Below are 15,932 nucleotides of genomic sequence, written 5' to 3' on the forward strand. Positions count from 1 at the left end.
ACAGGAACGCGAAAAGCTAGAAGGAGAAATGCAAATGGTGAAGAAATCTGAATAGTTCCAGAGGGAAGGTCCTTGTTTTGTGAAGACTGAATTTCTAGAATTACAGACAGGGAAGACTTGTTACCTGTCTGGGATGCCTGGGACAAGACATCCACTTCAGTAGAAGAAAGTATCCCTTCAGGTGGGGCCCGGCATGGATGGACATCAGAGATAGGCCATATGGGGCAGTGCTCCGGAGCAGATGCAGTAGAGGCCCCGGGGCTGCAAAGCCCCACTTCATCTGTGAAGAGGGCGGCTGTGAGAAGGAGGACAGACAAGCCTTGTGGATCTTGCAAGGTGAGCAGGAGTTCACCAGGCTCATGGCAGAAAGGAAAAAACATCTAAAACAAAACATACACAAGCACCAGAATGAGAAACAGTATGGCACATTCACTAATGCCTGCTGAAGAGGGACAATAATAATTGCAGTTGTGGAGTACTTTGCATATTCGCTATTTCATTCAGTACTTCCATCGTACCTATGAAAACAGCACAGTTACTTCCGTTTTACAAATGAGAAAACTAAGGGAAGCTGAAGGACTGGCTAAAGGTGGTCTAGTGGCCAGTCATTGAGCCAGAATTCAAACCCAGTAATACTAGACTGCATATTATTTCAGCCTCCTGTAAATATTTGTGCTTCAATAAATCATACCCGGCACATTTAAGAAACCCTTTTTCAATGGGATGATCTCTTCCAGCTACCAACTTCAGTTTCTCTTCCTATTGGCACCGAAACTCCTGGAACGAGTTCTCGTGCTTTGACAGCATTACCTCACATCCAGCTGAACCTACCCTCCACCTACTGGGATTGACCTTCGCCCCCTTGCTCCACCAAAACTGCTCTTGCCAAGGTCAGTAAGGCCCGTTTCATTCAAGTGATTGAACACTTGCTGGTGTTTCTGTTGCTTGAGTTTTGGCAGCCTTAAACACCACTCACTTCTCAGAACTCTTCTCACTTTTGGCTTCTGGGGGTTAGCCACCTCCCCTGCTTCCCTGTCAGAATCAGAGCTCTTCTTTGTCCCCTCCTCAGTCTCTCTTCCTCTGTCAGCTCTCAGGTGTGGAAGCTGTCAGGGCTCAATGTAGTCCTGAAACATTTTCCCAGTTCCTGGGCTTCAGCTGCCATCTGCCCTCTGCTGATTTCTAGAAGAAAACCTCTGTTTTTTTCCTTGTGCTTCTGTTTCAGTATTTGCTGTCCAGCAGCAGCTGCTTTAGTAATAGCACTTGTTTTTGCTTTCAGGACCTTCCCTTATTCTTTGCATATGTGGCTGGAATGGGACTGGATTTGGGTGGCCATGTGATTAGGACCTTCATTCTTCTCTCCTGGCTCCAGGAATTGCTGCAGGTATGGATATAGGGTCATCTGGCTCAGGGCTTTTGTTCCCACTGTTGAGGAAAGAGAAGCTTCCCTTATAATATGGGGCTTGAGCCTGAAAAGATATAGGTTGGAGGTGTGTCAGCCATTTTGCCATCTTGAGGAGGAAGCATTTTGAAAATGAGGCCAAAAGAGAAGCAGAGTAGAGAAACTGGACAGAAAAATGGATCCTGTCACCTCATTTGAATCTCTGTGTTCAGCCACACCTCTAGACCTACACACTTCAACCTGGTAGCCACTAGCCACTTGTACCTACTAAACGCTTTATATATTTTTAGTATATATTACATTTATATACAATATAAACATATTAAATACACTCTAATACATCTTGGATGTATCGAGCTGGTGAATTATATTATTAAAATCAATTTAGCCTGGTTTTGGGGGGGGTTGTTTGTTTTGTTTTGTTTTTACTTATTTTATGTGTCTACTAGAAAATTAAAAATTACATGTTTGGCTCATATTTGTATTGGACTTTGACGCTCTAGACTTTTAAGTTGCATGACCAAAAATTTAAATTTTTGTTGTTGTTCTTTATACCTGCAACTTTAGACACAAACAACTGTTTGCAACCATGAAATTTCCTATCATGCAACCACCAAATATATCTCCATCGCAGATTCTTCTCCTAGACACCAGTCCCAAATGCAGCAAAGTATCTAGTGGGACAGACTTTTATTTTAAAACTAGTAAGGTGTCCTTTATTTTTTTTTTATTTTTTTTTTAATTTTTTTTTTATTTATTTATGATAGTCACAGAGAGAGAGAGAGAGAGAGGCAGAGACATAGGCAGAGGGAGAAGCAGGCTCCATGCACTGGGAGCCCGACGTGGGATTCGATCCCGGGTCTCCAGGATCGCGCCCTGGGCCAAAGGCAGGCGCTAAAGCGCTGCACCACCCAGGGATCCCTAAGGTGTCCTTTAAATGTTACTAGCAATTTTCTATCTCTACCAGTAAAGATATCAATTTATCTTTGGTAAAGACTTTCTTGTTTTAAGAAAATAATTGGAAAGGACATTTTTCTGACCCAAAAATAAGGCAAACGTGTGCACATCCTTTTTGAAGAAGACTGTCACCCATTAATCTGATTGTAAATGCTTCAAATTGACACATGGCACATTTTATTTAAAAATGCAAATTAATAGAATTTTACGAGTATTGTACACTTGAAAAGATTTTTTTTTTTGTAATGTGATTTTTAAAAGCTTAATTGTCAGCACATTATTCTTTCTTCTTGGGTGTATGTATGTGTATATGCTCACACACATACATGGGTTCCATCTTAAAGTTACTCATTGGAGATGCAGAGTAGAAACCAGATGATGACAGGATAAATGGAGAAGCATATCTTTAGCTTAATCTGGGGGGGCAGGGACCTAAAAGGAACCAGATGGAAAGTGCCAAAGTCTACTCTGGAGTGAAAACCCTTTTGTGATGTTATTTCAGGTGGTATAATCTAGATTTTGGGAAACTGAACATCACATTTTGTGATTGCCCTGTCTGAGCTTTTAGGACCAGACCACACACTGTGGTCTAAGAGTCGGCTTTTCCCCTGAAGAAAATAGCTATAAAGCTGAGGGAGAGAAGTATTTCTTTTCTCTTGAATGCCAAGAGCAAATCTGTCCTCTTGAGTAGGAGGGCCATAAGACAGAACTGCCATTGTGGTCTGACCACTGTAAATGTTATAGCAGTCTGAGGAGTCTAAGAAGAGGGATTTAGCCGGAAGATAACCACTTATTAAAGCACAAGATCTAGAAGTAGAAGTTAGCTAATATCTTAGTTTCCCTCTTCTGTATTCTAGCTACCTTTTAGTATCCCCAAGCTGTGTGTAGAATTTTGTTAAATATTGCTGCCTGGTTTTTGTGTGCTCTGTATAATTAAAAGAGCTATGTGTGTCCGTCCTGGGATAAAACAGTAGAATGCAGAGAGCTGATGTAGTTCAAAAAAGTCAAATATAAGTTGCAAGAGCTGATTTATCTCCTGGGGTCTAGCTTCTAGAGGAAAGATGGCTGGTAGAGGTGACAACTGACTTCTAGGAGGAATTGGTGTAACGTGAAAATGACTGAGGAATTTCCAGAAAGTACTTGGCAGGGAGAACCTAGTAGAAAAATGAAATTCCAGTGACCTGTGCAGTGAGGCCTCAGACTTTGTTAGCCGGGTATTAAAATGAGAAAGTGCATAGGAAAGGCAGTAACACTCACCAAATACCCTATGTGCTTCTCAACACTTACTAGCATCCATATCATTAACTGGGGCCATGTGGCTAGTATTGTTGAATAAGTTGTAAGGAGAAGTGAAGAGGCCAGGAACAATTTTCCAGGGTCTTTCCCTCCTAGGTGGCAACCAAAGGTGGCATATTCCAGTTAGTATAGCAACAAGATTAAAGAGCTATCATCAGTATGGTTCCTTCTGTATAGAGCAGAGCCTGCCACCAGTCTCTTTGAAGCATATACCATAGCTGAGATATAAACTTTTGTGTTCATTAAGCTGTGGGATTTTTGTTTATTTAAACTGCAGCATAACCTAGTCTATCCTCATGGAAACACCGTGTAATATGATTGACATGGTGCAAGGTACAAAGGTAACACTTCATAAATGTTAGCTACTATGCAAGCCTCTGGCTTGCTTGCCTTCAGACCCATTCCTAGCCTTCCCTGTGTTCTGAGGTCCATCAAGAGGACAGAGGCATCAGGCTGTGTTTCCAGGGCTCTTATGCCTGCTGGTGTCTAGCTGGGCTCAGGTAATAGGAGGCACTGAAGGAAACAGAAGAGTCGAAGAATATGAGAAATCTGGATGTTTCTTCCCCTCTTTCTGCCTTGGATGGTATCTCTAGCAGAAAGTGCATCTTTAAGTTGTTAAAACAACGAGCAATCTAAAATTCTATACCCAATAAAAGTCTCCTTGAAAAATTAAGGCCAAATAAAGGCATATTCAGGAACATTACAACTGATGGAATCATAGTCACCAAATCTATACTAAAACAAATCCCCGGGGCAGCCCCAGTGGCTCAGCAGTTTGGCGCCGCCTTCAGCCCATGGTGGGATCCTGGAGACCTGGGATTGAGTCCCATGTCGGGTTCCCTGCATGGAGCCTGCTTCTCCCTCTGCCTGTGTCTCTGCCTGCCTCTCTCTCTCTCTCTCTCTCTCTCTCTCATGAATGAATAAATAAAATCTTAAAAAAAATAAAGTAAAACAAATCCCCAAGGGATTCTTCATCATCCCACATGGAAGCATAGCACTACAGGAAGGAATAAAGAGCAACAGAAAATATAGGTAAACTAGATGAACACAAAATGAACAATAGTTTTAAAAATCTAGTGTGGTTAAAAATATGTGTACAACTAAAGTTTTGTAGAATCTAGTTGGTTGGAATTTTCTGGTTTGTTGGAAAAATACTGATTTAAAAGGGTCTCTAATAAGTCAAGGGTGCATACTGTAGTTTCTAGGTAACCATTAAAAGAATAATAGAATATAATGTATATAGTTAACACGATATTAGTTAACAAGATATTTGGGCACTAGATTAAAAATTATTTGATTTATCGAAAATATGACAAGAAGAATATTAGAACCACAGAACAGATGGGAGAAAAATACTAAGATGGTAAATTTAACCCCAATATATCATTAAGTTAAATGTAAATGGATTAAATATTCTAATTATAAAATAAATATTACACTTGATTTAAAAAAAACCCACAAAACTCAATTATATGCTATTTTTCTGAGATCCCTCATAAATATAAAGATATAGATAGTTGGAAGGAAAAAGATGCAAAAAAGATAGACCATGAAAACAATAACAAAAGGGAAAAAAGGAGCTAGAATAGCTAAACTAATATATGTGACAAAATAGGTTTTAAGGCACGAAGTCACTACAACAGCCTTCTAACTAATCTCTTCTACTATAGCTGTGCTCCCTCTAATCAAATCTTCAGCTAAGTGGTTCTTCTAGGATACTAGCCTGTTTTTATTATATCCCTAGTCAAATCCCTTTAATGATTTCTCATTGTACCTAAAAATAGCCTCAGTTCTGTCATCTATCCTTTGCCTTCCTCTCTAGTTGACCTCTTGCAACTTATCACTTCCCTCAGGCTTCAGCCAGAGCCAAAGTCTTTCAATTCCTGAAACAGGCCAGACTCTCTTTGAAGATGTTCTCTTTCCTCTGGGCTTCATACCTAGCACCCTCTTCATTCACCCTGAACTCTTAACTCTCCTTCAGTGTCAAACTCCTACCCATCTTTCGGGTTTCATTCAGTATGATGTCCATTACCAAACCAATCTCACTGTCGCCTAACAAGCATAAGACAAATGGAGTCTTAAAAGGCACGTCTCTATTAGGGCTTGTCCTCTCTCTTCCTTACATTTTGGAAATTTATAACCAACAGGAGAAGAAATCTGTGCTAGTCAAACAAAGGATGAGAGACTACATGGAACCAAAACAAGTTGTCCACCTGAGACCCTCATAGACCGACCTGTAAAAAATGAGACACATATAGTCATTCCAGACCATCCAGCTCTAGCTGTGCTGACCCTCCCCAAAAAAGCCACTTCAGATATTCCAGTTATCCTAGCCAACTCATAAAATTGTGAGCTAAATTAAATAGATGTTACAAACTAACAAGTGTTAGGTGGTTGGTTATACAGCAAAAGATCATCAATACAACAGTCGATCTTTATGTGAAATCTTATAGTAAATATCTTGAAATACTCATCATATTGTACTTTAAAAAAATCTTTTGGAGCAAGTATATGAAGATAAACTGAAATCAGTATAATGTTGGCCACCTGTTACATATCCTAATGATTTTATATTTTATAAGGTGATGATCTAGGAATATTAACATCCTCTTGGATACTTTTGGTTCTGGCTTCATAATTGCTTGTCGAGTATGCAAGTTTTCTCTTTGTATTGTTGCCATTTGATCATTCTTAATTTAATTCTTTTGTTTATTTGAACCATGAATATGTATGATAAAAACAGCAATAGAAAAATAGCATGTCTGCTTTTGATTTTCTTCTACAGGTCTTTATTTGAATCAACCTAGGGGGAAATAATGTTTTAACTATAGCTAAATTGAGGGCAGAGCTTTGGAAGTTAGAATCAGAGCATCTGAGATGGTAGGTGGTGGAAATAAGATTCCGTCTCTCATTCTGTGGATGAGTCCCAGATCTTTCTGGGCCTCGGTATCCTTTTGTAAGGGAGATAACACTTCACAGAGCTGTTCCGAGTATGTCAGTTAACCTTGTAAATGTTAATGCACTGCACATGGGTAAATTATTATAACAAATGAGCAGCTGTTAAGTCCTCAAATGGTTTTCTCTTTCTAGTCAAAATGAAATCAGTATGAAGCACAAAGGTGACGTGGCATCGTCCCCAGTGGAGCCCTTGTTGCCCCATGCCTTCTCTTCGTCTTCCTAAAGAGACTTATTTGGCTGGATCTGAGCTAGTTACATCAGAAATTTGCTTTGCAGTGGCTCAAGTATAGCTAGAAAACCTACACCATCAATCAGCTTAGCCAGGTTACTTGTGTCTTTTGATCAACATATAAGCAGACAAATATTTAAAATAGAGAACTCTACAACCAGCCTTTGAACCAACATAACCATCTTGGTTTCTTCTAATAGACTAGACTGTACTGGATTTATAAGGAGAGACAAAAGTGACCACAGAAATTTCTTTGTAATCATTTGATAGTGCCAGGGGCGGAAAAGACAACTATTTTTACAAATATCTATTTTCCCTTTTCATAGATGACAGTGACGATAATACATGCAGCACTTTGGCTGAGAAAACGGATTCAGGGCTGCCAGCTTTTTAACACTGCGTCTGTATGTATGTCTTCTGTTTTCAGGATAGCAGGTTCAGCTCCTATTTCAAGGACCTTTCTGTGCTGACAGTACTTCGTTACCTGAACTACAAGGTACCTTTGCCCTAAGTGAGTGGGTCTGTTCATTTGTCTATTGGCGTAATTTCCCAGCAATCAGCAAGTTGCCGCTCCCTCTCTAATGATAACTGGGTTTTTTATTTGCCAGGCAGCCCAGGCAGTATTTATCAGTTTCCCTGCCGCTTGCTTTTAAGTGATCACTGATCTATAATTCCTCTTTGGTTTATCACTCAGGTCTACTTTATAAGATGACTATTTACGAGGCAATATGAATGTTGGCTGGCCTTGGACAGTTACAGCAACAGTTCATTTCAAGTGTCCCATTGTTATAAATACATTTTGCTCTCCACTCAACTCATCACAGAGTGGAAATAAATAGAACAATGAATTTTTCTCTATAGCTTTTTAGTTATGTGAGCTTGTCTCATCTGGGCTTTCACCTCCCCGTCAGCCTACAAGTAAACTCTCAACTCATAAGACACCTAAGAAATAGGCAATTTCTTTCTGAGATTCCAAACATTAGGGTGAGAAGCATTTGATGGGTTTGACTCAAAAGTGGAAGAAATGTCTACTGGGTAAGTATTCAAATACAAGAATTAAATTTCAGTGCTGCAAAAACAAACATTTATAAGATTTTTCAAATATGCTTTGTCTTTTTCCCCAAATATAATTTGCATTTGCTAAGTTTCTTTTGTGTTTTTTTTTTTTTTTTAACATCTTGACATTTGAATCTCACGAGAGTCTATTAGGTGTTCCTTAATAAATTATTCTAAATCTCATTAATTTCTTATCTACAAGGTGCTTCTTTTAACGAAAGAGCATTGAATTGTAAATCCTTTTCAAGGTATTTATTAGGAGATATTGCTTTGTGACCTTTATGGCCATTATTTTGGCAGAACCGTTATGAAAATAAACTTAGTTCCTAGAATGTTTAAACAGAAAGAATATATTCAGGCTAACTTTCCATCTAAAGTCATCCAAAATATACTCTAAGGATAGAGAAGAGCCATTTTGTTTAGAAAGTCAATCTTTTTAATTCTGGTTTTGTTTTGTTTTGTTTTGTTTCTGGGTAGACTAAACAAATAAGTCACCACAGGCACTGTACATTTTTTCTATTCCTTTCTCTTGGGATGAAATATGAAATAATCTACAAAGTAATTTGATCCAGCAATTAAAAACAAGGACATGAATTACACTAACAACTGTCACATAGAAAGAATTAATTCCCTCATAACACTGCTTGATGTTACAGACCCTGGGTGATTACGAACAGATTGTAATTGGAAAAGAGCCAAACCAATTCAGGTATCTCCAAAACACAGGGGTAAGCCTCGACTAGCAAACAGAGAACATTTTTTACTACCCACAGGAGTATCTTTTTGCAATTGGCGCTCAGATGTTTATCTAGTGATTATTCAGTGCACCCAGCAATGCAACCATCCGAGGTACTGCACGTGGCAATGGCACCGATCCTTGCTTCTGAGAGTTAGCACGTCATTAATGGAAAGCAGACCTTCTGGAGGTTGTGTTTCTAGAAATGATGTCCCCCCGAGTATGGATTATTGGCTGCCTGTGTTTAGCAGTATAGTATGTCATTCTAAATAATGGACGTTAGCTAGCTGGTGTGTCATTGGGCAAAGTAGGTAGAGGACAGTAATGCCTGCTGCTTAGTGGGAGAAATTTTATTTTCCCAATGGTGTGCAGATTTTATGGCCCCTTTCAAATACTTTATCATTTTTGGTCTGAGGCAAATCTCTTTATTGAAGAAAACTGTTATACCCTGATATAATGGAAAGAACTTAATTTGGAGAGTTGGAAGATCTAGATTTTTTTTTCCTGCTTGTAAAAGGGCATAATACAAAAAGAACATGTACAAAACAGTGTATAATATAAAAGTACACAATACAGAAGTACATAATTTTTTAAAGCGTGGCAAAAGACAAAGAAAAATTCTTAATAATTACCCAGGGATAACTATTATTAACATTTTGGATTTTTTTTTCCTAGTCCTTTTTTGCATTTTTTGAGGTTGGGATCATTCTTTTTTATACAGCTTATACCCTGTTTTGTTTTATTCTGCTTGCTTAAAATTTGTGAACTGTATTTTACCATGTCGTTGAAAATCCTGACATATAATTTATAACAACTGCCTAATAGTCTATATTTTGGATGTTCGAGAATTTATTTAAACAATCTCCTGATGTTGTCTTCATTTTTAACCACATATTTGTACATAAATCTTTTTCTACATTTTTGCCATTTCCTTTGGATAATTTTTTAAATGGGGAGCGAGTGGGGCAAAGGGCATGAGCATTTTTTTGCAAGTTTCTTTCTCTTTTTATTTTTTTTAAAGATTTTATTTATTTATTCATGAGAGACACAGAAAGGCAGAGACATAGGCAGAGGGAGAAGCAGGCTCCCTGCAGGAAACCTGATGTGGGACTCGATCCCAGGACCCCAGGATCACGACATGAGGCAAAGGCAGATTCTCAACCACTGAGCCACCCAGGTGCCCCTCTTTCTCTTTTTAAAGAGAATATTATTGTAATACAGACTTATTGCAAAAAACAAAAACCATGACACTTAAAGAAGAAAACAAAATTACCACTCTCTCTGCAGTAATTCCTTCCTTCCCTCCTTCCCTTTTTTCTTCCTTCCTTCTTTCCTTCCCCTTTTTCCATGGAAAAGCAACAGAATCATATTTTTATAACCCCGCCCGCAAGGCCTGCTCAGCAGCAAGATCCGCCGCTGTCAGCCTGCACAGCCCGTCTCATGGACCCCCAGCCAGGTGCCACAGCCCAGGTTCTCAGCCTTCCCGCTGACCGCTGGCCCAGGCCTGCTGCCCAGGAAGGCCACCACCGCACCCTCCTTGCCGACCGCCCCTCGGGAAGCCGGGGGCCCTGGAGGGCCGTGGCTGGGGGACAGCAGGGACTGAGGTCTGGCCGCCTCCTCATGGCCAGTGGACACGACCTCCTGTTGACTTTGCAGCCCTGGGCCGAGCCCCTTCCCCGGGCCCAGGGAGGAGGGAGAGAGCCGGCGAGTGGGCCCTGTGGGAAGCCCTTGCCATGCACTTTATGTTCAGACTACTGGTTCTCGCCCCACCCCTGACTTCTTTTTACTCTGCTCCACGTTAGTGCCTCCCACACCTAGTGATGTGTTCAAACCACAGCCACAGCAGGAGCCGGTATGGAGAACAGGCCTGCCAGCCAAGATGCATGCCCAGAGCCCAGGGGAGCCAGGCGGCTGCCTTGTTTTTGTTGTTTGGTTGTTTTTTTCTTTTTTTAAGAAAATAAAGCAGGTGGATTTGGAAAAAAAAAAATGGTAAAATGGTTTAGTAATTTTTTTTTCTCCTCTAGCAATATACTGTGGACACAACATAATATTTCTAGGGCTTTTGGTAAAACTGATGTCCAGAGAGGCCCAATCAGTGCCACTCTCATCTGTGGGGTAGACATGACCAGCTCATTCTACCAGCACCATCACCAAATATGGTCTCTGCCACACGCTTTGCTACTGGATGGTAACTTATTATAGCTTTCCTTCGTATTTATTTGCACATGTGTGAAGTTCACGGTCTTTGTCCCTTTGGACTCAAGTTCCCTCTTTTGTCATTTGTTACCATTTTGCCCCTTGTGCAGTCTCGTGTGCATATCAATTGGTATGAGCTCTTGATCTAATAAGTCGTTTGGACCTTTTTCATTATTGTGGCAAATTCTTTGCCTTTTTTCTTCTTTGTCTCTTAATTTTATTTATTTTTTTAATTGGGCTTTTAAAATTTATTCGAATTCATTTTCTTACCACGTAATACTTTTCTCTTGCTTTCAGATGCAGACAATCCCTCCACAGACAGAGAACAGGTAAATATTTGACTTTTGTTTCCTCTTTAGAGTTTTTATTTTAACGTACCTGGGCTTGGTCATGGCATACAGCAGAAGGTTAGGATCTACATTGAACTCTCTTTCCAAATATTCAATCTTTCCTGTCACATTATTATAGGTTTTTGTTTTGTTTTGTTTTGTTTTTAAGCATATATAAAGTTCTTCTATGTATAAAAGTGTGTTTCGGAATTATGCCTTCCCTTCTAGACTGGGTGGTTTATGGAGGCAGGCCAATTTATTGTAGTCATGCCTACTATGTACCCCCCTCTATTTGGCCTAATGAAAGTTAGTCAAGCAGAAGATAGTTGGAATTTCTGCAGGGAAGTAAAAGTCCAGTCCATGGTAAACTCGCCAAAATTTGTCATCCCACCCCTAAAATGCTGTATGGTATGAATAAAATATTATAAACTGTGCCTGAAAAAGATAGGTGGAAATATCATCTATGAAAGGTACTTTGTATAGAAAGAAAAATCTATTTGAGATCTGATTGAATTCTAGGTATGTAATACTTTCCTAATGAATAGCCATGGCCTTTTAATTTTATGTTAAATGCTTAATCATAGGGTTTTGATTCTCCTTATTATGATTTTAAGAGAAAATGCAAATGTTACATCTACTGGGTGTGCAAACAGTGGGGAGAATATATGTTAGATTAAATTTCTCCAGAAAAAAAGACTGCTTTATTAACTCCAGTTTCCAAAATACAAGCTCAAAAGTACTATTTTCTCAAAGGTTTTGATTTCTTAGAACTTAAAGTGTAAGGCAATTTGGGTTTTCATCCTTTGTGTGTGTGTCTCTCTCTTTTTCTCTCTCTCTTTTAGTGAAACATAAGAGGGCCTACAATACCATTGGTTGCATCTGTAGAGTCAGGTCAGAGAGCTGAGAAGAAATAAACAGTTGTACTTCCAAGGCAATAATGACTGACTGTGTAAGGACAGGACCAAAGGGGCAGATGGAGGGGAGCAGGGAACAAGAATTTGTCCTAGGAAAGGTACAGTCACAAGTCACCAAGTTTGTTTAAGGAGGTTATGTCTCAGAACTGTCTTGGCCAGTGATATGTGAACAAAGACAATTAAAAGTACATAAGCCTAAGTTACAACATCATCTGGAGTTAGTGCATTCTGGTAATTCACAATCCACTCTTGCTTAGTATCATCGAGTTAGCAGACTTCTTCTGAAATAACAACCAGTCATGATAAGATGGTACTGCTGATGCCTTGCTCTGAAGTATTAAAAACTCTAAGTCATAGTTTGGGTGACCTAGCCATACCCCATGTCACAATATTAATGCAGAGAGGGAAAAATTTGGATTCAAATTTCCTGCATCATGAAAATTCAAAACAAGAGCAATATTGCTGCCAATCAAATTGGCAAACCTGTCCTGATTCAAAGTCCAGATTTCTGGATTAAAAATTCGCAATCAGATCAGGTCTTGGAGGATGCAAAGCTATGTGGAACAAGCATTATTAAACATTTCAAAGTTCTCGAATCGCCACTTGATATTTTCCACAGTGGCTTCTGGAACCACAGTCACCTTTGAAGTATTTGAAGCTGTGAGTCTCAGTTGCTAATTGTGGGGACACATCTGACTTCATTGAACAGTACAAAGCTTGTAAAGATACACATCTGAATTACACTGCAGGTGCATTACTCTAATGTTCACCTACATTTACCAACTCTGTCCCCAAATTCACACTGGGCCTGTTAATGAAGTTTATTTATAATATGGATGAAAGATACCATAAAAGGCAGTCTAGCTTCAGACACACACTTGGGGCAGCATCTGTTTGAAAATCACCCCAGACAAGAGGCGCTCATCGTGGGACCCCCAAGTGGCAATGACAGAAACTACCAAGTAGTTAACGCACTGTGAAATGTGACCCCCCCCCTTTTTTTTTTTTTTACAAAGAGCAAATGTTTCTTTTATAATCACAACCACTTCAAACTAAGATTTCCTTGGGGTTCCAGATTTAAGATGATCTGTGGTTGAAGGAAGCATGTCAGGCAGGGTATGTTTGCAGTAATAAAAATCTTCCCATTCTCTAACTTAAATCTGCTTTGTCCCCTCAAGGTAAGTCTGTCCGCCACTTCCCCAGGGCCCTTTGGTGTCCAGAGTGCTGTGGCAGTGCTCCTGGAGATGAGAAGAGGGTCTGGCTTTATCTTTAGAGCATCTTTAAAATACAGATGACAAGACAGAGGCCGACTACAAAGCGCGGCAGTGTGGTATTTAGAGAACGCCGAGCTCTGCAGACAGAAGCCTGCCGCTACATTAATTCATCTCGAACCATTTTCTGTTCTCATTATAATTTTATCTTAGGAATTAATACATTCTGCCATTTTCTCTTCTGGCTACAATCTAGAGAAATCCGTGAGCTTGAATACATTTTGTACCACTTTGTTCTGCTTATAATGTTAAGATGTTTTCAAGAATGGATTAGTTCAATGCCACTCTCCCTACTTTATCTTCAGATTAAGAACTTAAACAGGAGACTGCACCAGGCATCGGTGGGAACATGTTTCTAGCACAAAGATGGTATAAAGAGTAGAAAGTAGGGAAATCGGTTTTGTCTTTGGTTTCGCTTTTCCTTTTTTAAGATTTTATTTATTCATGAGAGAGAGAGAGAGAGAGAGAGAGGCAGAGACATAGGCAGAGGGAAAAGTAGGCTCCAGAGCTTATATGGGACTAGATCCTAGGACCCTGGGATCACCACCTGAGCCAAAGGCAGATGCTAAACTGCTGAGCCACCCAGGTGCCTCTGCTTTTGTTTTTTTAAAGATGTGTTGACCTCCCGGAAATTTTACAGACAACCTGCAAAAACGAATTTTAAAAATAACTGAGGTCAGGGCACCTGGGTGGCTCAGCAGTTGAGCATCTGCCTTTGGCTCCGGTGGTGATCCTGGGGTCCTGGGATTGAGTCCCACATCAGACTTCCTGCAGGGAGCCTGCTTCTCCCTCTGCCTGTGTCTCTGCCTCTCTCATGAATAAATAAATAAAATCTTTAAAAAAAAAATAAAAATAACTGAAGTCATATGAGTCAGGCGGCAAGACCTTTAGGAAGAAAAAGAATTCATCATGAGTCACTTTTTTTCCTAAGTAAAGGAAATACAAATCCCTCCTTCGTAATTATGTTAAATTTTTTTTAAAGGCCTAACAGTTGAAAAGTACACACACACAAGAAAGTACACAAAATTCTAAGACTCAAAATTAGCCCCAAGTGTAAAAATATCCTCTGAGTACTATAATCTCCAAAGTGGCAAAGTCATTTTGAAGAATCATGTAATAATCAAGTTCACTTGGCCACCAAAATCAAACTGGTAAAAGTTATTTATTTTTTTTTAATTTTATTTATTTATTCATGAGAGAGACACAGAGAGAGAGGCAGAGGAAAGAAGCAGGCTCCATGCAGGAAGCCTGATGTAGGACTTGATCCCGGAACTCCAGGATTGCACCCTGATCCAAAGGCAGACACTCAACCATTAAGCCACCCAGGCGTCCCAAAAGTGATTTATTTTAATGTGGGATTGGAAGGGGGTGCTTAAAATAGTGGAAAACTATTCCATTTGGGGTAATATGACATTTTTGCTTTGTTAAGAGACCAGTCCTTATTCTAAGTGAAAGTCCAAGGTAGTAATGACCACAGACTGTGCTTCAAATATGAGATGAAACTGATTTGCCAGGGGAAGATATGTATACTGACCACCATTAGGTTAGAAAATGCCATCTTAAGCTCTTTCTCAAACTTTAACCTGCTGGCTCTCCCTCTCAGGTACTTAAACCTTTCGAAGATCTTCGACTTGCTTCTCTCTTACACTCAACAGCACATATCTGTGACATTAGTTGGGGGTGCATTCTATGTCTGGGAGACAAAAAAGTTAGTTGACTTCAGTATCTGCAATCAAATTAGTTTACTGAGCCACAGACATTTAACTCAGATAGAGGCCCTTACCTCTACCTGTCTAGTTCGCATCTCCCATGCCCCTCAGTGGTTATTGCAGATTTTAACCCTCTTTAAAACCTTCTCCTTTCCAGTTTCTCCCTGTTCTCTTCAGAAAACCATAACTTCTCTTTGCAGAAAGGAAAAAAAAGTCATCATAGGATTTCTTGTGCTACAGCTTCCCACAAATGTGTCTTAATCTATTCCTTTCTTCTCTGCCCTGCTCACTCCCCACCAGTCCAGGCAAGGGGTTGGGGCTCCTTCTTGCCTCTGGGGTTCCTCTGTCCATGTGGTCAGTCTCAACTACTGCACCACCTCCAAGGCTTACTCCATCAAACCCCTGACTCTCCTTCCAGAACATTCCACCTCCCTTCTGCTAAGCCAGCTGGACTTCTGAGTATACACAAGATCAGTCCTCTCAATTCCTTAAAACGTAATAACAAACACATATTTAACTGGTTTTAATCCCAAATGTCACTCAGATTACCTCTGCCCTTCACAGCCTAACTTCCTCTCCTCCCACTAATTTCTGACACTCTGTGGTTTTGGCCCCACCATCCCGCAGAAACTGCTTTCCCGACCTGAGAGTCACAAATGGCCTTAGTGTTCATATCTAATGAACGTGCTTCAAGCTTCCATCGTTATCTTACTTCTCTGCAGGAATGATACTGCGCACTGCTTCTTCCTGCTTGAAGCTGTTTCTTTTGCTTCCCCTCTATATTCTTTGCATTCATCTGGCTGTTCTTCTCAGTTTCCTTTGTTGGTCTTTTTGCTCTCCCCTAAAATGCTGCTGGGCCCCAGGGTTCCATTGTCAGCCATC

The 15,932-nt window shown here is 40.0% G+C and overlaps 1 long non-coding RNA gene across 44 annotated transcripts in view; it reads left to right on the plus strand.

The window, feature by feature from the left end:
• Positions 1–15,932, plus strand: part of LOC112660539 (uncharacterized) — a 270,043-nt gene that overhangs the window by 7,103 nt on the left and 247,008 nt on the right. For 38 of the 44 annotated variants that reach the window (XR_007406630.1, XR_007406653.1, XR_007406657.1 and 35 more), the window contains exons 2-5: positions 738–890; positions 1,277–1,381; positions 7,267–7,335; positions 11,125–11,156. This is a non-coding gene — a long non-coding RNA (uncharacterized LOC112660539). Of the gene's footprint in view, positions 1–737; positions 891–1,276; positions 1,382–7,266; positions 7,351–11,124; positions 11,157–15,932 lie in introns of all 44 variants that reach the window. The other 6 variants (XR_007406635.1, XR_007406662.1, XR_007406663.1 and 3 more) reach the window with 4 other exon arrangements.

This window comes from Canis lupus, chromosome 2 (assembly GCF_003254725.2).
Source record: "Canis lupus dingo isolate Sandy chromosome 2, ASM325472v2, whole genome shotgun sequence".
NCBI lineage: Eukaryota > Metazoa > Chordata > Mammalia > Carnivora > Canidae > Canis > Canis lupus.